Raw genomic sequence first — 19,121 nt, forward strand, 5'->3', positions numbered from 1 at the left:
AAGTAACTTCAACACAATTACTATAATTCCTGGGAGGACAATAACAAAAAAAAATTTTTTTTAAGTAGCTAGAACAGGGACTTCCCTCGCAGTCCAGTGGTTAAGACTTCACCTTCCAATGCAAAGGGTGCAGGTTCAAACCCTGGCCAGGGAGCTAGGATCCCATATGCCTTGCGGCCAGAAAACCAAAACATAAAACAGAAACAATACTCTAACAAATTCAATGAAGACTTAAAAAAAATAAAAATAAAGTAGCTAGAACAGAAGCTATCGAGGGCACACAATCCTGAGCTGGGGTAACCCCCGTGCTGACTGCTATGTCAGCTACCATGGCATACTGCTACGACAACTACCATGTTGACTGCTGACTCATGTCAAAGAATCTTGACAGAGTTTCCTCTAACTGACCCTAGTTCGGACAATCTCTTCTTTCTCTCTGGCTAAACATGTAATTATTGTTCCAAGGTTCTAAGCTTTTTTTAGAATACTCTTTTTCAGTAGGCACAGACAGCCTGATCAGCAGGCAGTACTGCCTATTCAGTAGGCAGTACTGCCTATTCAGTAGGCAGGTGTGATCACTCACAGCTGGGTAAAAACAGGTATTTATAACATAGGGACCCACCTTTCTGAGACTTGCCACCAGAAAATTGAGAAAGAGCAGAAAAAGAACACATTGTTTAGCTAAACTATTATACTTCTCATGAAATCCTATAGGCCATATACAAATACCAATATCTCTTCATCAGATGCATAGAAACCTGCCTGAGTGGCTACTCTCCTCTTGCTGCTAAATTATAGACAGAAATAACTGTTCCTTTTTCACCAGGGGCAGGAGGGATGCAGACTCATTTCTGAAATTATAACCCTTTTGGAGAGAGACCCAAAGTAGATGCTGAAGTAATTTGGTAACATGGAACTCCAGGCATTGTTTATATTAAGAGCATTCTTTTGCTGTCCTTATGAAATTTGACTGATTTTTCAGAGGACTTAAACTTGTGATTTGATAATATGGAATTCTACTTCTTTAAGAGTCGCCTTTTACTTTTTCTTTAGTTTTCTATTGCAAGCTTTGGCTCACGAACAGTGAGCCAAATGCTCTGCCTATATACCTACATGGAAATCATCCACAGTTTGTCCCAAGGTTATGGAGTATCGGATATCATATTCTAGGGATTTCTATCCAATTCTATTCCCTAGAGACACATTACTCAGGCTTCAAGAAAGCAATCTGTCCCTCGTTAGCTGGAGTAGCCAGGGAGAGATTTTCATTGGATCCTTGTGAACCAAGTGGGAATGTGGGTACAGCGTGCAATCTTACATTCAAGAAGGGCCTGTACAGTGCTGCTGACTGTGCATCCAGCTGGGAGTTACACTGAGTAAGCTTTGCTAACAGCACTCAGGAGGGAGGGAGAGAAGGATGCACATTAGGAGAGATCACAACCTGTGAACATTCCTGCAACAGCACAAGCTCTCAGCTAAGACCTAAAAACTCAAAGATAAAAGAGACAAAGGCCCCTCTCCCGAGACTGATGAATGGGAAAGATAAATATGTAAACAACCATGAGTGAATGGGAGCAGGAAGAAAAGTTAAAGATGTTGAAGATCTGAACTTGGCAGTGGCAGTGGGTTGAAAGAAGGGATGAGAGAGACAGAAAGGACGTGGAGAATCACTTCACCACGATTGTGGATGGCTCACCGGGGGTGATGGAAGAGAATCAGAGTTGAAGATGACTGAGGTTTCTGACTTCAGTGTCTAAATGTGCAGCAATGACATTAAACAAGGCAGGGAATGAAAAAGAAGAGGAGGAAGGGATAATGAGCTCAGTCTGAAATGCACTGACCTTCGGATGCCCATAGATCACTGTGGTAAATCATAACCCTTTAAAATTTATATTAACTTTAAATTAGTCCTATAAAAAATAAATAACTCTTTTCTTCATGAGGATCCCTAATGAAAGCTTAACAATTTTCAGGACAAAAGGAGTGTATCATCAAATGTGGGAAAATGGACTAAGGGCATGCCAGCACCTGGTGATAGCAGACCCAGTGCACAGAGCAAACAGTGGTCATTATTAGTAGCAAATAAGAAACATGAAAGAGCTGACTGTTAGTCCTTGAGTTCAAGGCCAGGGAGAGGCCTCACTATAAACTGTGTATCCTCAGTTAAATCAAAACAAAGTCAGTTAACAGTACATTAAAACCATACCCAGAGAGTCATAATTTCAACTGCTTGAGTTCAAAACCAAATTCTGTCCTTTAAGTGTCCATGTAAATATGCTTTGCTAGTATAAACATGAAATAACTCAAGAGAAAGAATGCACAAAATGACTTCCATGTGACGAACAGTCCAGGGCACAGCCTGCAGGCAGCCAGAGAGCCAGGGTTCAAATCCCAGTCCTGCAGCCCTGAGACCTTAAGCAAGTAGCATCAACCCTCTGAGGCCACATTTCCTGAGCTGTGGTGAGATATGAACTGCCCTTAGGCATGACCAAGCATACACCTAAGATGTAAGCCTTTCTTACAGGCACAGCCCCAAAACACTGCTGCCCAATAGAAACATGATGTGAATCTTACTTTAATTTTTCTAATAACTACTTTTTAGAAGAAAATTTTAAAAAATCAACTGAAACTAATTTAACAATATGGTTTAACTCTACATATCCAAATGATCATCCTTTCAATATGGAAGCAATATACTTTGCTGTTAGCAAATCTTGGTAGTTCCCACAGGCAAAAAAGGGCTTCACGGGTGGCTCAGTGGTAAAGAATCCACCCATAATGCAGGAGTCGCAGGAGATGCAGGTTCAATCCCTGGGTCGGGAAGGTACTCTGGAGGAGGGCAAGGCAACCCCCGCCCAGTATTCTTGCCTGGAGAATTCCCATGGGCAGAGTAGCCCAGCGGGTTGCAGTCCATTTAGTCACAAAGAGTTGGACATGACTGAAGCAACTTGGCACAGGCACAGGCAAGAAACAATTACAATAACAAAAGTGATACATACAACACAAATCTTTTCACCTTAAATTTACCTCCACCTCCAGCCCCTCCCAGCAAAACTTCCTCTAAAACTGGCCTCTATTCACTATTTCCAATTCATCACCTCCATTCCACTGAACTACCCTGGCCAAGGTCAGCAACTTCCTCGACGGTGCCAAATTTAATGAGCATTTCAACATCCTCTCTTCATTTGGCCACCTTAGCAGGATTTGCCAGTTGACCTCTGACCTTTTTAAAAACTCTCTTCTGGCTTCTGTTTCTCATTTACTCTAATTTTCTGTCATCTCATGAGACCCATCTTGCCTTGTTCTCCCTCTTCTACCAGACTTCTAAAGGATGGAGAGCTTGGTACTTGGTTCTGGCTCCTCTTCTCATCTCTACACTTTCTTTCTGGGTGACCTCAGCCATTTTCCAAGGTTTGAAATATCGCATGTAATATCCAAGGTTTGATGACTCTCTCAAACGTATACCTCCTTCCTGCCCTGCCCCCGAGTGTCATGATGTAGAGAGAAGAGCTTAATGGCTGCCTCCACTTGGATGCTCATATCCAAATAGAATTTCTGCCTTCCACTTGTTCCTTCCCTAGTCTTCCTCATTTAAGTTAAATGGCCACACCATTCAATCATTTGTTAGAACTGAAATTCCAGAGACATCCTTGTTTTTCCTCTGCTCCTTCATTCTCAACATCTCATCTTCAGTATGTGGCCGAAGGAGCCTTACTTCCAAAGTAAAACTTGAAATTGTCCTCTTTTCTTCATTTCTATTGCCACCAGCTTCCCTGACAGCTCAGTTGGTAAACAATTTACCTGCAATGCAGGTGACCCTGGTTTGATTCCTGGGTCGGAAAGATCCCCTGGAGAAGGGATAGGCTATCCACTCCAGTATTCTTGGGCTTCCCTTGTGTTTCAGCTGGCAAAGAATCCGCCAGCAACGAGGGAGACCTAGGTTCGATCCCTGGGTTGGGAAGATCCCCTGGAGAAAGGAAAGGCTACCCACTCCAGTATTCTGGCCTGGAGAATTCTATGGACTGTATACACCATAGGGTTGCAAAGAGTCAGACACTAGTGACTTTCACTTCACTTCCCTTCATTTTTATTGTCACCAGCTTAGTCCAAACCACTATATCTTATCCATGCCCCATAATTATTCCCTGTGTTCATTCTTGGCTACACACAATCCATTTTTTCCATCCATCAGCCAAGGTAATCTCTTGAAGATGTAAATCAAGTTGGGTCACACTCCTACTTTAAATCTTTCAATAGCTTCCACTACGGTCACAGTAAAGTCCCAACTCTTTATCATGGCCCTGCCTAGACTCTCTTCCTTAATTCTACACCACTCCCCCTTTGCTCTCTCTAGCCTTCTCTTCATGCCTGTAACATACCAAACTCCTTCCTACTGCAAAATTTTTACACTAGCTACTCCTGTCTTAAGCCTAAATAGGTGGCCTCTCCTTAGAGGTGGACCAAGCAAATACTCGCAAGGAAGACAAACTCCTCCTTGTAAATGGTTCCAAGCCTCCTCCAACACAGAGAAGAATATGTGATTTAGGCTCCAAATGCTATACCACAGGACTTTTCTAGAATTATTTAACTAGAAAATGTTCAAAGAGGTAACACTATATGCCTGTTAGAGATCTGGAACATTTTAACTAGCCATTTCTGCTATTCGAATAATGATAGCCTTGAACTCCACATATGAAACACAGAAACAAAAATCTGCACCTTCACCCCAGTTAATCATGGCAAAAAAGACTATCTGGGTTTCAATAAAGGACAGTCTAACTCTGAGCAAGAAATTCCTTTCAAATTCACATCTAAGTCATTCATAATTCTCTCAATCCTTTCTTTCCCATAAGAAAAAAAATTAATTCCCTGGCATTTCAGCTTAAAATAAGCTAAGTAAAATTTCACTGGGAAGATGTTGCTTAAGCATGACAAAGACACACCATCATTCTCAGTCTCTTCCAAACAGCTGGTAGCTTTTAAATTCCTAGCCAATGAGATGCAAAAAAAGAAATCTTTCACACATCTTTAAACTACAAAACTGATATTTCAGAATCAACTCTGTTTATTCTTGTCCTACCATGAACTGTTCACATTGGGAGCTGGAAGTTTACCAACAAACAAGTTTATAAATCAAGAAAAATACTTTGCCAGTTGACCCTAATAATGAGACAGAGCAGAATTAGAACTATAAAGAGACCAAAGAGAGATTTTTCCTCTAGATTAGCAAAGATACAGGGAAGGGGTCAGTACATTACCAAGCAGTAAGGTCTGTCAACCCCTGTGCTTCATGGCAGTCTCCTGGAAATGTCCAGGTCTCCTTGGGGAGACTCTTTGGCTTGCCTGATGAGGCTGAACCCCAGACACTAGGCTTTCCAGAGTGAGAAAGATTCCAGAAGTCAGGCTCACTTGAGATGACATGGACAAGCATATCAACAATGACCATGTTGAATGTGAAATTGGAACCTTTCTTCTCTACCCAACCCCCCGCCCCCGCCATTCATTCTGTAATCTTTTACATTCTCACATGCACCCTTAAAAAAGGTAAAGGAAGCCCTGTTCTAACTGAGCCAAGTATTTCTTGGAGTCAATTTCAAGCTAAAATAAAGAAATAAATAATAAAGCAATAGAATATTTCTTACAAAAATTAGTTCATTACTCATAGCATGTTTTTTGTACTGGCAATGTATGAGAATAAAAGCCCTTTGTGAAAACTGATACATATTCTAAAATACATATTATATTCTCTAAAACATCACATTGTTAACAAGTCTTTAGACTTATTGCACATGTCTAGTAAATACCATTAAATAAAACCATTTCATTTGTCAATATTAGTGCTTGTGCTATTTCTGTGCATGCCTTTTCCAGTCAAGGAAATTTTGTTAAAAGGACAAAAGTTGAAAACTGTAACCTCAGCAATCACTAACTTTGGGGCCTTATCCCCTGGTGCAAATGTTCATGCATATGCATATTTTTATCACATACTCAGACAGATGCCCTTGCATTGATTTGAATACTTGCATAAATATTAATGTGTACAAATGCCTGCATGCAGAAAACCCATTTATGAAATACCCAATTGCATAAATTAGGAACATTAGATACTAACTATATTAACACTTCATAAAATACGTGCACAAGTTTGAATGACCAAAAAAAAGGCACAATCTATTGGAAGAGACTATATTCTCTCAATGTGTTTGCTGTTTCGTAGGTGTAAACTAGGAATTTGCACATACTAGTTGAAGCCTTTAGGCTACTTATAATTCACTATTTGCATGCATCTCTCCTGGTCTGAAAGCTAAAGTTCTCTTTTAGAGTAAATTTATAAACTGTTACCCATGACCTCAAATGAACTGTCAATTTTTAAGGTCACCAAATGGACTCAGAAACTCTTTCATGAAGAAGATATCTCAAAAGTAATTTTCACAAAATACCAGCCTCAAAGCTTAGCCATATACCATTATATTATACATCTGATTCATCCTTAGAGGTGCCAGGTAAATGTAAACTTTAAAAAGTACCCCCACAATACACTATGCCCCACAGTTTAATAAATCTGGATACATCACCATTGACAGTAGGCTCCTGTCCTCCATCCAGCTTCCAATTTCAAATGGGGACAGGCTAAAATTCTTATCTGGGGGAGATGAGTGACTAGGAATTAACTTCCTTGTGACCATCTTGGAATTCTCAGTTCAATAAATGGCCAGTTGGGTACACCATGGATTTCACTTTATTTTTGTACTTTTGGGAAAACACAGATTGACTTTAGACTATTTTTTCATTAACTTTGAAAAAAATCAAATCTGCATGTCACACTTGAACTTCTTAGATCCTATTTATCATATTATTGCAAAATCTCACTGCCCACTTTAGACTGGACATTAGTCTCATCCATGACTGAGCCAGACCTAAGAGACAGGTCCACAGTTATCACAAAGGCAAGAGAAAAGAGTTCTCAAGCCAAAGAATCACTTCTTCTGTGGAGGGTGCTTAATTCTCCCTGAAACTCAAATTCAGCTCTTATGAGAACATGATGAGCATCTTAGAGCCTGAGAGGACACACAAAGCATTTGACACTTTTTTCTGCCTCTACTAGGACCTTTGCCAACAAAAGTCCATCTAGTCAAAGCTATGGTTTTTCCAGTGGTCATGTATGGATGTGAGAGTTGGGCTATAAAGAAAACTAAGCACCGAAGAATTGATGCTTTTGAACTGTGGTGTTGGAGAAGACTCTTGAGAGTCACTTGGACTGCAAGGAGATCAAAACAGTCCATCCTAAAGGAAATCAGTCCTGAATATTCATTGGAAGGACTGATGCTGAAGCTGAAACTCTAATACTTTGGCCACCTGATGCAAAGAACTGACTCACTGAAAAAGATCCTGATGCTGGGAAAGATTGAAGGCAGGAGAAGAATGGGATGACAGAGGATGAGATGGTTGGATGGCATCACTGACTCAATGGAGATGAGTTTGAGCAAACTCCAGGAACTGGTGATGGACAGAGAAGCCTGGCGTGCTGTAGTCCATGGGGTCACAAAGAGTCAGACATGACTGAGGAACTGAACTGAACTAGGACAGATTTTTGATAAAAGGTTGTAGGGCTGAAACCGACCACAGCCACTAATACCCATTTTTTGCCTTTCTCCTTGACATACCACTACTCCATATTTCCAGCCCCCTGAAGTTAAATGAGTTCACAGGACTGAATTCTGGCCTGTGAAATATAGATGGGTGTGATAGACACAACTGCCAGACCAAGTCCCTTACACCTTCCATGATCCACCATGGTTCCTCTCTGTGATTCGCTGCATGCTAAATGTAGCTCATCTATAGTGTGGAAGTCCAAGGTCCAGGCAAGAGCAGAGACACTAGATAGAAGGGGGCTGGATCACTGAATGACTCCATGGAGCAAAGCCCTTAAACACCACACCCCCAACACCCCTTAAACGCCACACCCCCACCCCCACCACCACTGCATTGGAGGAATAAACTTTATTATGCTCAGATCTGAGGATTGTCTATTTCAACAGTTCATCTACTCCAATTCATATAATTTGCTACCATAGCACATACAATATACCTACCATTTCTTTAATAGATAAATCTTTAAGACGTTGCAACATATCTCTTCTAGGAGCCAAATGGAAGGAGAAGAGATCAAGGAGTGTAGAAAAATAAACTTACACACTGTGCATTGGCGAAGTAAAGTGTCACACAGTTTTATTTATTCATTAAAACATTTATTGGATGCTAACACTTGCCAGGCACAATGTCTGGTGCTGAGGTTAAATATATGACAGGCCACATGCCCTGGGCTCAGGAAGCACAGTCTAGCTGACTGGGGAGAAAGAAAATTAAATCAGTTCTTCACCAAAGTGTGATAGATGCTATAAAAGTCGCCCTGAGGAAGGAGCGACAATCCACTCTCAGATGTGGATTTTGTGTAATACACAACATGGGTATCCATAACAAAGGTCATGAAACAAACCCATTTGTGGATGAAAAATAACAGAAGTTTTGACTCTGCCACAACTGTGTTAAATATGACAAACATCAACCGTGAGCATACAAGTACTACTAATATTAACCAACGCAGCCGACGATTCCTGGCAGGTCTTTATCGAAGTCGCTAAGCACCGCAGGGGAAGAACAGAAATAGAACTGCAGGTGCCATCCTCCCTCCACCCTCTCCAACCCCCCACCACAAGCAAGCCCGCCACTGCAACCTGCCCTAAAATATCCATATCAGCTGGACAAAGCCATGCACATTGACAGATCTCCTCCTGCAGATCAAATACCGAATCTGGAATCTGTGCCTTCTGATGAAGCAGAAACAGGACTGAAGTGTTAGTTTCAACCATTTTAAGTTAAAATACAGAATTCCAACAGAAATATGGGTCTTCTCTATCCTCCACCCACCTCCTCTATCCTTTTTAAAAGCTGGCATTTAAATAACCCTGATGTTTATCATAGTGCTTGTGAGGAAGCCAAACATCACTAGGGATTTATCTTAAAAATCTTAGATTTCTGAGTCTAAACTGGGAAACAATTCATTTGCAAACTTACAACATGTGCTGTGCTGAGCTGCATTAATGAGATCTTTTTTTTTCACCTCAATACATGAGAATCATTAAATCAGTATGCATACTGTCACTGAAAGGACCAACTTCTATAGTCATCCATGAAAATTCTACAATAGACACTAGTTCCCAGGAAAATTTTGCCATGTTGTTTAATGAAGACATTTTATACAAAACTATGAGGGACCATAACCAAAATAATATTTTGAAGATGTCCAAACAAAATAAAAAGTGGTTATACATGGTAATAAATTTGAAGACTGGAGATACTGTTTCCACAAAAACAAAATGAAATGACTCTTTAAATATTTTCATGCCAAAATCTTTTCTCAATTTTCAGTTTATTTCACAATAATAACAAAACTATCAGTCACTGAGCACTATGCCAAGTGTTTTAATTACAAGAGCTAATATTTAGTTCTCATAATAATCGTGCAAGTTGAAGTATTTTTTAAATTCCACCTTACAGATGTGGAAACTTAGATACAGTGAAATAAATGAAGCAGAAACACTTTATGACTCTATTGGTTAGAGAAAAAGAGGTGATAAAAGGAGATGCTGCTATTCGAACCCTAGTCTTTTCTGCCTCTAAAACCAGCTCTTAAGGCCCAAAGTTCTGCTGAGGACACAGCCTAGGAAATAGCAGGTAGTGACAAGAAAATACGCATAGGAAGAATCCAAGCCCAGGTCAGCTTGTCTCTACAGTTCACGTCTTTCCTGGCCTGAGTCACATCATTAACTGTGTCTGTTCCCCACTTCCCTTTACAGTTAGATCTGACCTGAGAGCAAGAATCAAGTGAGAGCTTAAATTTGATTGACAGCTTCTTCTCTAGTCTACAAACATTCCAAAAAGCAGAAAGCCAGCTGCCTCTCCCTTGGCACGCTCTCACTGAATCCAAATAAATAATGCAGTGTTTTCCGTGTTTTAATCTTCTTTAGGATTACTGTTCATTATCGTTTAATTTCTGTCTGTTCTAATTATTGACTATTCTGTCCTTCAAAATGACCTTGTCATCCAACATCGTTCAACAGACTTGAACATCCTCCCACCTTTTGAATAAGGTTAAGTTGCCTCTTTTTCAGGGCCAGAAACATCAGTTCATTTCAAATATCCTTCTTAAAAGAACAAAACCATAAGGAAGAAGAAAACGGGATCTTTCATAAAACAGAGGATGTTTCGCCCAGTATTAATCCCCATTTCAAAATATAACATTTTGGGATCCTCAGGAATAATCACCACCACTTGGTTTTCAATGTGTGATCTGGAGGGATTTCAGAGAGCATCTGGCAAGTGCAGAGTAGCCCAGTGATGTATGCACAGTATCACAGTATCCCCTCCTCTACACACACACATCTCCCTCTGACTCTCCCAAGCCAGCTATACTGCTTTCCCTGGGTTTCTCAATGACATTTTAATAAAAATATAAAAAACCAAAAAAGGAAAGCCAACCATCCCTCCATGTGCCCATCTCCACAAGCCTGGTTTCACATTTTTATTTAACAGTGCCTTTCTTCTGCGTCATACAAAGGGCTTTTCCATCAGGCTTCCATCAGGCTCAAATGTTATCATCTCCATTTGAGATGTATGAGAAAAGAAGCATAATGATTGAGATATAATGTTCTGCTGGAATAGGTCATTTTAAAAGCTGAAAGAGCCTTAAGACTTTATCATGTAAACCACATATTGTAGGAAGTTATTTCTTTTTTGTTATCCACATATCTTGCTACAGTTGAAAACTAACTTCCTTTTTCCTTTGCTTTTAACTAGGATCAAGTCCTCCATTTCTTACATACATAAAAACTAAGTCATTCAAAACAATTCAACTACAAGGATTTTGTTCCTTTGCATTCTGACTGGAGGAGCCAATGGCGAACAATCTCAGACAGATATCCTTATAAGCTCCCAGAAAAGATTATTTCCGGACAGTGTCTTGAGGACAACAGGAACCCCAGGTCATCACTTGGACCATAGTCATCTGTGCTGATTGATGTCTATGAGTTCTGGCCTATTCAATGAGTAAGAGGCAGTTAAGTTTTTGAGCTAAAGTGAGTGCACTCTGGTTTGTCATCTAGCTTTTGGAAATGAAGCAAAAAAAGTTTAAACTTAACCTTTATTACAACATGGTAAGTCTACCCCGATTGCAGACATTTTAGAAACAAATTTTCGCACCCATTTGTACGGAACTCATGTAGCATCTGCAGGCAATGCTAAAGGCATACATATTTATTATGGGCTTACACTTTCAGACCTGCCAACCTGACACCGTGTCTGAGACTAGCCATGCAGGCTCGTATCACAGTTGGGGCGTGAACACACCGCCGCCCTATTTACATACCATGCAGACACCTGTGCTCAATGTTTGCCATTCAGTTCTAAATCCATGCGACAAGTCTGCTTACATTCTTTTTTGTTTTAAACTGGCATAGCTTAAAAATACAGAGAAACAAGAAATCAAAATTGTTTTGTCCTGCAAAAGCCAAGCCCTACAAATACTACAAACACATCACCCCAGGTCTAACAACCAGACGTAATGGACTTCAGGATCCTATGGTGACACCTGCTGTGCAACCCCACCCATAAAAGGTCCAAGTTGACGACAGGACTAGATAAACCATTGCCGACATGTGGACAAACAATGACTCTAAAGTCTAGTGCCACGTACTTACTAAAAACTATCATTTAGTTACTCCCCCAAATCATCAGGACAAAATGAGTATTTGCAGTTCCTCACACACACACACCATGCAACTTCATTCTTGACTCCTCGTATACCTAGTCCCTTATGGGGGAGTTTTCACCACTCTCACCACTCACCATCATCTCTTCCTTGCTTGTCTCTATCCTTATGCGTTCTTTCAAACATATCTCATTCCAACTTCTTCTGTGACCAGCTCTGACCACCACCACATCCCACTAAGGTTGGGTACCTGACTCTATAATACTTAAACCCCGAAACCTCCTCTCTTTCCTAACATGCTGACCCGGCTGTGTTGTATGATCTGGGCTGTGAGGGATCCATGCTTAGATAGTGTGTTCCCAGCTTACAGCACAGTGTCAAGCACAGAGCAGCCACCTTCAGAGGTAGGGAGAACAAAAAAGGTAAGCACATCCTGAAAGAGAAGAGGTCTTAATCAAGTGTCACATGAATGATACCACGCTCACACTATCTGGAATAATGCATAGGCTTCCTGGCCCCCAGCACAGAAAGGAATGTTTGAATGGGAGATGCCACTCATTGGTGATAAAGCTCTGTTTCCAGTGCTGACTTCTGTTAGCACTTCTATCTGTGTGCTTATCTGTGCACTTCTATCTGTGGAACTTCTATCTGTGGTCCTAGTATCAACACGTGGCCTCCAAAGTGCCATTTAAGGATGAGTTAGCTGCTGACTTAACAAAAAGAAGCTCCTGGGAATTCCCTGGCACTCCAGTGGTAAAGAATTGGTGCTTTCACTGCTGGGGCCCAGGTTTAATTCCTGGTCAGAGAACTAAGGTCCCGAAAGCCACATGGTGTGATAAAAAAAAGGCTCACATCTTTCACATCTGCTCTCCAGATAGAACACATAATCAATAAACTGAAAATTCTGTTGCAGAGGGAAAATTCTGTATTTTTGAAGTCACACACACACAAAAAACAAACCCTGGAATCAAATCTCCACCCTGTTCTTTACTGGTCGTATGCATTTAGGAAATTTATTTATGTTCTCTGGGCTTGTTTCATCCATGACATGATAATGACAGTTATTTCTAGGGATTGCTGCAAAAAACAAATGAAATAACAAGGATGGAAGACTGTGCCTGGCACCGAGTGAGCCCTTCATGAACATCTGTCCCCATGTCCGTCCTCTGTTCAGAGGGAAGGCATCATCTACATACAAAGAGGGGTGCAGGGGTGCACAGGGTCACAATGACTGACACTCTCATACGTGAGCTCTGAACAGTTGAGTAAGAATAAACCTGCAGGCTGCATGTGCTTTAATGGTGCAAAAAGCCAATCAGGTTTTTCTCTAAAACCTGTACTCTGTCCCCATGTATAGGAATTGTGCTTTCATACCATCTTCTCATCATTTTGACGTGAAAAGTCTGTGTTTTCAAGATGTGGTGGCCCTTGTGTCACTGGTAGCTAGTCAGGGGGAATGAGCATAAACCTAAGGGAACAAAGGGGCCTTCAAAGGGTTCCAAAACGCTCTTTTCCATAAGCTGGGGTACTAGGTACATGGATGCCCATTTTATTATAGTAATTATTTAAACTGTACATAAGTTTCCATACACAGTTTTCTTTGTGTAATAGATTTTACAATTTAAAAGTGGGTGTCAACTTAATACTCGGAGACTGAAATCTGGGTCCTAGGCGTGGAAATCCTGATGGTATTTACTAAGGTTAACACATTAATATTTTGTGAACTTGAACTGATGGATTTTATTTGAGCTACTGATGATATTTTAGAGGGATTACAGTTTAATAATTAGGAGTCCTTTTTAAAATGCACTTCAAAAGTTTATCTCTAAATGACTGCAAACTTCAACCATGCCCACCAATGTAACTCAGAGTCATGCAACCAAAGTAAAGGGCAAAATAGACTAGAGGTCAAGAGCCCTTGGTTCGAGCCTCAGTTATCTTCCTGACAGTGTGGTAGAGCTGCAAGTTAACTTTCAAGGTATTTAGAAGACACAAACGCAAGGTCAGGCAGTACTCTGACACCCCATCTGAAGCAACTGCAAAGTACTGGCTATTTTGTGAAGACAGGCTAAAAGCTGCCAAACTGACACTACGCCCCTCTTGTGCCTTCGCTCAGGACAATTCTTTTTTCTTTTAGGCTGTGTCACAGAGCATGAGGGATCTTAGTTCCCTAACCAGAGATTGAACCCATGGCCCCCACAGTGGAAGCTTAGAGTCAACCATCGGACTGCCAGTGAAGTGCCTCTCAGGACATTTTTTTACCCCCAGTTAGTTACTGGTGTGCTTATGGTAGCAAATTATAAAATAATAACTAGCTATTTAATTTCAAAGATGTTACTGTAATAATTGCAGTGATGATCTAAGGAGCAATCTTTCAAAGTAAACACAGCACTCACCAGGTTAAGTGTCTTACAGCTGTGTCACGCTTTGGCATTTACAAATGATAGTCACAGACATTTGTACTGAGAAATCACACACACACATGCACACACAGGAGGTGTCAGGAGACAAATGGGTACTAATGCAGGAAGCAGATGGAAGGACTGTCTCATGAGCAGACTGAGCACATGCTTCATAAACATAAGTGAGGTGAGGGCCCCCCCAAAACAGAAGAGAGTTGCATGAAGTTATCCAGAAGTCTGCAATCAGAAAATCTAACAAACTGCTCATCATTTTCAGGTTATCTATATGTTCCGTGTTTTAGAGTTAGCATTGTTAGTGTTGACTTTTTAATATATTTCATTTAAGGGAAAGCACCATGTAAAGAACCCTCCTGCTAATGCAGGAGATGTAAGAGACATGGGTTCAATCCCTAGGTCGGGAAGATCCCCTAGGGGAGGAAATGGCAACCGATTTCAGTATTCTTGCCTGGAGAATTCCATGAACAGGGGAGCCTGGCAGGCTACAGTCCATGGGGTTGCAAAGAGTCAGACATGACTGAAGCAACTTAGCATGCATCATGCACCATATTCTTTGTAGAAATTAGACACTTCAAAGTTTATCATCATCTAGGCCTAGAAGCAGAAATAGTCATGGAGTAGAGGTTGAAATCAGTGCAAATAATTTTAGCCATCTGTCCTCCCTTGTACTAAATACTTCACAGTTTTCTGACCGGTAACATAAAACCTGTGATCAGAATGCAATAGATTAGTCAGTTTACTCTAAATAACTCAGTGGTGTGGCTCATCTAATTACATAAGTGACATAATTATTTTTATAAGGATAAAAAATGGCTTTCCTTCTTAATAAATAATGACCTACCCTTCACAGTACTTAGCAATTTAACACACCAAATGCCTTATCTGGTGAAACATAAATGTGAAATGAAGTTATGAAAACATTTACAGTAAATGCCCAGGGGTGGATTGGAGCAACTTTGGGAGAAAATGAGGAAATAAATGGTTAACTGCCAGGATACACATTCATGCTGGAAGACACAAAAAGGTTCACAGCAGTTGTTAAATTCATTTAGAGAAACTCACTTTATTTTTCCAACAGAGCTCTCACCAGCTAATCTGTATTACAACCTGCAGGAGTCTTAATATTCTCAGCAGGATCAAGATTCGGGCCACACTGATTCAGCTATTTAATCTTGCAAGAGAACAATATTTGGCAGGAAAAGACCCCACAGCACTGAGGGGACGTCCCAGAGGTTCGTTGTCAGCACAGACTGGGCCAAGAACACCAAAGGTGGAAACCAAACAGCACCAACCGATGTTTAGCCGTTCCTTTCAGTAGCTCTCTACTCACACCCGTACCTGCACTGTGCATATGTGCGCTAACTGACACAGCACATGTGTACATATGGGGCTTTCAGATCCATGCATGTTTTTAAAATCAAAATGTTTTCTCAATATTTTGGACTTGATTGTGAAGATTGCTTAAATCAAAACTATAGCTACAGAGGTTGGGAGTAGGAAAGAGATGAAAAAACAGCTATAGTTTTACTTTCAAAACACTTCAACCAGCAAATGAAAACCATCCTCTGGTGTTTACTTACCAAACTATGGCAAACTACATTTATAACCTCTAACATGATACAATGTATAACAGTTACATTTTGTAATAAAAATTAAAATAATTAATGAATTCTAATGAATATAGATTCTATTTTTAATGAATAGAGATTGTTCATTGCAATATTGTTTGTTCATAATATTGTTGTTCAATTGCTTGTTCATAACAAGCATATTTCCCCTATTTTTATTATCTAATAAGTGTCTGTTACACTTTCTTTAAAGGCCAACACTGAAGTGTGACACCTTCTAATTACAGTATTTTGACTTCATATTTGGAAATATTATTTTCTATTTTAAAATATTCCAAAGTATTCTTGGACTGTTTTTGTTTAAATAAATTGAATTAAAAATAAAATAAACTTTGATGGTCAGAAAAATTATAAATGAACAAATATATAAATATTCATTCACACATATACACACACACAAAAAAAGCCTTCAACTTCTTAAGTACTGAAAACCAAAACAGAGAGAACAAATACCTGAACTTTGAAATGTATGCAAATATTTATATGTTGATCTCTTAAGCCATCCTGAAATTAATAAGTTGATCAATACTCTTCTATAAATGAGCATTTTTTTACATTTTATATATAATACTATGGTTTGATTAATTTTGAATGATATTTTCTAGAAGCCCATACTGACAACCAAACAGGAGATAGGGAAAACAAACACAGGAGTCAGGAAAATTTAAAAACAAGATTGATAGCACCTACTATACAAATGAACTGTATGAATCACTGTTCAAAAAAATGATTCCACAAAATTCTTCAAAAACTATTTTCAAATAGTGATGGTAAGGGTTCAAATCCTTTACCTCTAAAACCTGGCTAGTTATCCCTCTGATATTAACACACTATCAAGTACTTTATCACTGTGCTGCAATCATGTGCTCACCTTTTACAGGGAGGACCAATAAGCTCCATGAGGTCAAGGGTCATATCTGTTTTATTCCTCATATATTCCCACCTCCTAGCAAAGTACCTGGCACATATTAATAGTAAACACTCAAAATGTCTGTTAAGTCAGCAATTGTTTGAAAAGTGGTTTCCTTTGTAGAATCTGGAGGGTGGAGGGATCTATAGATACACATTCGAAATCTGCACATTTGAAAACACAATACTACTCTTTCAACAATCAACATTTCAGTGATAGTGTCTCTTTCTGCACCCTCACAAGTAGATTCTGGGTGTTACCTTATATTCATTCCTTTCTCCTTTTGCTCATTTTCTCCCTCATTTAGGACTTCACATTGCATTAAGGCTCTCCTTCTCCATGAAAGCCTTTCCCAAACACTTCACACATTCTAGCATGGAGCATAAATGCATGCAAAAAGTAGTTTCTCATTTTTTCTGCAAGCTACAGGGCCTAGTGCAATATGAGGCCCACAGCAAATGTTTAATGTTTAATAAACACATATACAGGTAAGGGAACAGTGAAGGTAGCTTCTACTTCTATCTTATTGTTTATAACCAAGGCATTGTGTTCTGGAGGATTCAAACATGAACAGGAAATGCTGCTTGCCCTCAAAAGACCTATAATAATTATAGATCAAAAGTAAATATTTAAATCACTTTTGGGGGGGAAATAAATTCTATCAAAAATAACAAGTGTTAAGAACAGAATGATACTTTAAGTTTTTTTCTTTTATTCTTCCTTCTAAATCTGTATCCTTTTTCACAGTTTACAAAACACAGGCAAATTCCAATTCTTTCACAATTCTAAAAGTGAAATGATCAAAGGGCTTAATTCAAACAAATTAAAAGTTGGCCTTGTTATAGTTAATATAGCCACAAGAGTAAAACTAAATCATAAATGTGAGCAAACAAAAAAATGATTATAACTTCTTGTTTCTTGTCTTTGGAAAAGCCTGGGGGTATGTTCCAAAAGCAATAGGTCCTTTTACAAGCAATCCTTCTAAGAGCATCATTACACAGGATTCTGTACAGAAGAGGAAAAGGCTACAAAGCCACTCTGACAACAGTAAGAGAAAAGAAGGCTATGGTAGGAAGCATAAGCAAAAAATAAAGAAAAGCAATTTTCATGAAATAATTCTTCTAGGAAAATAGAATGCAAATTAGAGAATGTATCTGCACATACTTGAAAAAAAAATCATTGCTTCTAACTTCCAATCATGCAATTTTCTTTAATTGTCTAAATTTGGCTTGGGTTACCAATGGGTTTAAATTAAATCTCTGTATAATGTTTCCCTTGACTCATGACCTCCTAATAAGTCAAAATGAAATTTTACTATTACACTTATTAACTGAAAAATACAACAGATTTTAAACCTACCTCTAAAAATCCATTGAAATTATAATTATGTGGCATAATTATTAATGACAGTCACATCTGGGGATTCCACAAATGTATCTGGTAAGATGTCTGGGTTTTCCTCAGTAATCAGTATGTGCTCACTGTAGATATGTCCCAAGAGGTATAAGAAAATCTGGAAGAAAATTCAGATACTTTTTAAGTTTTAAATCTGAATAATGCACTAGAAATTAAGATTTTTATTTAAGAAAAAAAAAAAAAGCTAGTCTTTACTAGATTTTCAATGTGGCATGGAATATTTACTCCCTATTGTCACACATCTGGCCTCCTTTTTCTTCACATCCACCCAGGTCAAACTGCCAGCACATGACATGTGAAATCTGTATTCTGAGCTATGTAATTCAACTGAGGCCTAGAAAACTTAAAAATATAACTGCTACTATGATTTATCTTTGTTTCCATAAATGACTATGGCTTAAAATCACAAATGAAAAGAGGCTTGAAATGCTCCGATTAAGGATTAGAAATAGGACCTAGAAGTAATTTTCTTTAAGTTAAGATTGTTCTGTTTCAAAATAGGGAAAAAACTCAAAACTGAATGTACACGTTTTCCTGGAACAGGCAGTATCATCTACCTCCACTAAAGACAGTAGTTTATGATAGAAGCTTGCTTATCTAAGCATATCTAAAATGTATATGACTTATCTCAAAACTATTCTGTGATTTTATGTAGATCATTTTTCATTATGCCCTGCTATGGACTGAATCATGCCCCTCCCCCAACTTATATCTTAAAGCCCTAATCGTCAATATGACTATTTGAGATGGGGGCCTTTAAGAGAGTAATTAAAGTTAAATCAGGCTTGCCAGGTGGCTCTAGTGGTAAAGAACCCACCTGCCAATGCAGGAGACATAAGAGATATGGGTTCCCTCCCTGGGTGGGAAAGATTCCCTGGAGGAGGGCATAGCAACTCACCCCAGTATTCATGCCTGGAGAATCCCAGGGACAGAAGAGCCTGCCAGGCTACGGTCCATAGGGTCACAAAGAATCGGACACG

At 39.3% G+C, this 19,121-nt stretch overlaps 1 protein-coding gene across 3 annotated transcripts in view; it reads right to left on the bottom strand.

The window, feature by feature from the left end:
* NEBL (nebulette) overlaps positions 1-19,121 on the bottom strand; it is a 365,699-nt gene that overhangs the window by 141,876 nt on the left and 204,702 nt on the right. The window contains exon 3 of one of the 3 annotated variants that reach the window (XM_070472042.1): positions 18,085-18,238. The exons of the other annotated variants lie outside the window; for them this stretch is intronic. The gene's annotated coding sequence lies outside the window, so the exon portion shown is untranslated. The remainder of the gene's footprint in view (positions 1-18,084; positions 18,239-19,121) is intronic. 3 annotated transcript variants of the gene reach the window in all.

This window comes from Odocoileus virginianus, chromosome 9 (assembly GCF_023699985.2).
Source record: "Odocoileus virginianus isolate 20LAN1187 ecotype Illinois chromosome 9, Ovbor_1.2, whole genome shotgun sequence".
NCBI classification, from domain to species: Eukaryota; Metazoa; Chordata; class Mammalia; order Artiodactyla; family Cervidae; genus Odocoileus; species Odocoileus virginianus.